We start from the raw sequence: 5,478 nt of genomic DNA on the forward strand, positions 1-5,478 counted from the left end.
AATTAAGAAAATGGTAACAGGAACATACATATCAATAATTACCTTAAATGTGAATGGATTACATGTTCCAACCAAAAGACACAGGCTCAATGAATGGACACAAAAACAAGACCCATATATATGCTGTCTAAAAGAAACCCAATTCAGACCTGGGGACATATACAGACTGAAAGTGAGGGGATGGAAAAAAATATTCCATGCAAATGGAAATCAAGAAAAAACTGGAGTAGCAATACTCATATCAGATAAAATAGACTTCAAAATAAAGAATGTTACAAGAGACAAGGAAAGACACTACATAATGATCAAGGGATCAATCCAAGAAGAAGATATAACAATTATAAATACATATGCACCCAACATAGGAGCACCTCAATACATAAGGCAACTGCTAACAGCTCTAAAAGAGGAAATCAACAGTAACACAATAATACTGGGGGACTTTAACACCTCACTTACACCAATGGACAGATCATCCAAAATGAAAATTAATAAGGAAACACAAGCTTTAAATGACACAATAGAACAGGTAGATTTAATTGATATTTATAGGGCATTCCATCCAAAAACAGCAGATTACACTTTCTTCTCAAGTGCGCACGGAACATTCTCCAGGATTGATCACATCTTGGGTCACAAATCAAGCCTCAGTAAATTTAAGAAAATTGAAATCATATCAAGCATCTTTTCTGACCCTAACGCTATGAGATTAGAAACGTATTACACAGAAAAAAAAGTAAAAAACACAAACACATGGAGGCTAAACAATACGTTACAGGGCCTCCCTGGTGGCGCAGTGGTTGGGGGTCCGCCTGCCGATGCAGGGGATACGGGTTCGTGCCCCAGTCCGGGAGGATCCCATATGCCGCGGAGCGGCTGGGCCCGTGGGCCATGGCCGCTGAGCCTGCGCATCCGGAGCCTGTGCTCCGCAACGGGAGAGGCCGCAGCGGTGGGAGGCCCGCATACCGCACAAAAAAAAAAAACAAAAAAAAAACAATACGTTACTAAATAACCAAGAGATCACTGAAGAAATCAAAGAGGATATCAAAAAACACCTAGAGACAAATGACAATGAAAACACAACGATCCAAAACCTATGGGTGCAGCAAAAGCAGTTGTAAGAGGGAAGTGTATAGCGATACAAGCATACCTCAGGAAACAACAAACATCTCAAATAAACAATCTAACCTTACACCTAAAAGAACTAGAGAAAGAAGAACAAACAAAACCCAAAGTTAGTAGTAGGAAAGAAATCATAAAGATCAGAGCAGAAATAAATGAAATAGAAACAAAGAAAACAATAGCAAAGATCAATAAAAGTAAAAGCTGGTTCTTTGAGAAGATAGACAAAATTGATAAACCATTAGCCAGACTCATCAAGAAAAAGAAAGAGAGGACTCAAATCATTAAAATTAGAAATGAAAAATGAGAAATTACAACAGACACTACAGAAATACAAAGCATCCTAAGAGACTACTACAAGCAACTCTATGCTTGGAGAGCATAAAATGGACAACCTGGAAGAAATGGACAAGTTCTTAGAAAGGTATATCCTTCCAAGACTGAACCAGGAAGAAATAGATAATATGAACAGACCAATCACAAGTAATGAAATTGAAACTGTGATGAAAAACCTTCCAACAAACAAAAGTCCAGAACCAGATGGCTTCACAGGTGAATTCTATCAAATATTTAGAGAAGAGCTAACACCCATCCTTCTCAAACTCTTCCAAAAAATTGCAGAGGAAGGAACACCCTCCAACTCATTCTAAGAGGCCACCATCATCTTGATACCAAAACCAGACAAAGATACTACAAAAGAAGAAAATTACAGACCAATATCACTGATGAATATAGATGCAAAAATCCTCAACAAAATACTAGCAAACAGAATCCAACAACACATTAAAAGGATCATACACCATGACCAAGTGGGATTTATCCCAGGGAGGCAAAGATTCTTCAGTATACACAAATCAGTCAATGTGATACACCATATTAACAAACTGAAGAAGAAAAACCATATGATCATCTCAATAGATGCAGAGAAAGCTTTCAACAAAATTCAGCACCCATTTATGATAAAAACTCTCCAGAAAATGGGCATAGAGGGAACCACCCTCAACATAATAAAGGCCATATATGACAAACCCACATGGTGAAAAACTGAAAGCATTTCCACTAAGATCAGGAAAAGACAAGGATGTCCACTCTCACCACTATTATTCAACATAGTTTTGGAAGTCCTAGCCATGGCAATCAGAGAAGAAAAAAAATAAAAGAAATACAAATTGGAAAAGAAGAAGTAAAACTGTCACTGTTTATAGATGACATGATACTATACATAGAGACTCCTAAGGATGCCACCAGAAAACTACTAGAGCTAATCAATGAATTTGGTAAAGTTTCAGGATACAAAATTAATGCACAGAATTCTCTTGCATTCCTATACACTAATGATGAAACATCTGAAAGAGAAATTAAGGAAACACTCCCATTTACCATTGCAACAAAAAGAATAAAATACCTAGGAATGAACCTACCTAGGGAGACAAAAGACCTTTATGCAGAAAACTATAAGACACTGATGAAAAAAATTAAGGATGATACAAACAGATGGAGAGATATACCATGTTCTTGGATTGGAAGAATCAATACTGTGAAAATATCTATACTACACAAAGCAATCTACAGATTCAATGCAATTCCTATGAAATTACCAATGGCTTTTTTTTTTTTTTTGCGGTATGCAGGCCTCTCACTGTTGTAGCCTCTCCCATTGCAGAGCACAGGCTCCAGACGTGCAGGCTCAGCAGCCATGGCTCACAGGCCCATCTGCTCCATGGCATGTGGGATCCTCCCGGACCGGGGCATGAACCCGTGTCCCCTGCAGCAGCAGGCGCACTCTCAACCACTGCGCCACCAGGGAAGCCCCCGCAATGGCATTTTTTATGGAAGTAAAACAAAAAATCTTAAAATTTGTATGGAGACACAAAAGACTCCAAATAGCTAAAGCAGTCTTGAGGGGAAAAAACAGAGCTAGAGGAATCAGGTTCCTGGACTTCAGACTACACTACAAAGCTATAGTAATGAAGATACTATGGTACTGACACAAAAACAGAAATATAGATCAATGGAACAGGATAGAAATCCCAGAGATAAACCCACGCGCCTATGGTCAACTCATCTATGACAAAGGAGGCAAGGATATACAATGGAGAAAAGACAGTCTCCTCAATAAGTGGTGCTGGGAAAACTGGACAGCTACATGTAAAAGAATGAAATTAGAACACTCCCTAACACCATACACAAAAATAAACTCAAAATGGATTAGAGACCTAAATGTAAGACCAGACACTATAAAACTCTTAGAGGAAAACATAGGAAGAACACTCTTGAACATAAATCACAGCAAGATCTCTTTTGATCCACCTCCTAGAGTAATGGAAATAAAAACAAAAATAAACAAATGGAACCTAATGAAACTTCAAAGCTTTTGCACAGCAAAGGAAACTACACACAAGACGAAAAGACAACCCTCAGAATGGGAGAAAATATTTGCCAACGAATCAACAGACAAAGAATTAATCTCCAAAATATATAAACAGCTCATGCAGCTCAATATTAAAAAAGCAAACAACCCAGTCCAAAAATGGGCAGAAGACCTAAACAGACATTTCTCCAAAGAAGACACACATATGGCCAAGAAGCACATGAAAAGCTGCTCAACATCACTAATTATTAGAGAGATGAATCAAAACTGCAATGAGGTATCACCTCACACCAGTTAGAATGGGCATCACCAGAAAATCTACAAACAATAAATGCTGGAGACGGTGTGGAGAAAGGGGAACCCTCTTGCACTGTTGGTGGGAATGTAAATTGATACAGCCACTATGGAGAACAGTATGGAGATTCCTTAAGAAACTAAAAATAGAATTACCATATGACCCAGCAATCCCACTACTGGGCATATACCCAGAGAAAACCATAATTCATAAAGACACATGCACCCCAATGTTCATTGCAGCACTATTTACAATAGCCTAGACATGGAAGCAACCTAAATGCCCATCAACAGATGAATGGATAAAGAAGATGTGGTACATATATACAATGGAATATTACTCAGCCATAAAAAGGAGTGAAATTGGGTCATTTGTAGAGACGTGGATGGATCTAGAGACTGTCATACAGAGTGAAGTCAGAAAGAGAAAAACAAATATCGTATATTAACGCATATATGTGGAACCTAGATAAATAGTACAGATGAACTGGTTTACAGGGCAGAAATTGAGACACAGATGCAGATGCAGACAACAAACATATGGACACCAAGGGGGGAGAGTGGGGGGGGGGCCTGGTGGTGTGATGAATTGGGAGATTGGGATTGACATGTATACACCAATATGTATAAAATGGATAACTAATAAGAACCTGCTGTATAAAAAAATAAATAAAATTAAATTTAAAAAAATAAAAAATAAAATAAAATTAGACTAGGAAACTAACAAATATGTTAGAAAGAATATAAAAATAAAAATATAGATGAAACAACAACTGGAAGGTACAACAGTACCACAATAGTAAAGAAGAGGAGGGGGGAAAAAAAAACCAATGCATTGTCTGTGGTGGGCAGAGCCTAAGCAAGGGCAAGGTTTGGGTGGTGGGTGAGGCCTATGCTTAGGACCCACAGTGCTGGAAAAGTCCCTGGGGTCTGTGGGGGGTGGGGCTTAGGCTCAATGGAACAGAAGCGGCCCAGGTGTGCCCCCCACCCCTGATCTCAGAGGGTGGAGAACCTCACCTGGGAGCCCAGCAGACTTCCTGGGCTGAGTGGGTGGGGCAAACTCCCTCCTCTCCTCTCCTGCTCCTCCAGTCCCTGGGTGCCCCTCCCACCTGCCTCTCCTGTTCTCCCCACCCCCTGCAATTAAAAACAGGACAGATGTCTGCATTCACATCTATTCAATGTTGTACTAGATGCAAATAAGCCTGGGCAAAAGAAATAAATGGCATCAAGACTGAGGAAGAAGTAGAACTATCTGTATTCAGAGATGACATGATCTCAAATATAGAAAGTCCTAAGGAATACCAAAAAATAAAAGCTACTAGAATTAAAGCATTCAGCAAGGTTCAGAATACAAGATCAGTATACAAAAAACAGTTGTATTTCTATACACTAGCAATGAACAATCTGAAAATGAAATTAAGAAAACAATTATAATCACAAAATCATCAGAAACAATAAAATACCTTAGAAATAATTTATCAGAAAAGTATAAGACTTGTACTCTGAAAACTACAAAAAAAATCATTGAAAGAAATTTAAGATGATCTATAAATAGAGAGGCATCTCATGTTCATGGATTGGAAGACTTATTGTGAAGATGACCAAACTGCCCAAACTAATCTGCAGATTCAATGCAATCCCTATCAGAATCCACAGGGTTTCTTTGTAGAAGTTGACAAGCTGGTTCTCAA

This window comes from Mesoplodon mirus (assembly GCF_964341445.2).
Source record: "Mesoplodon mirus genome assembly, chromosome: 5".
NCBI classification, from domain to species: Eukaryota; Metazoa; Chordata; class Mammalia; order Artiodactyla; family Ziphiidae; genus Mesoplodon; species Mesoplodon mirus.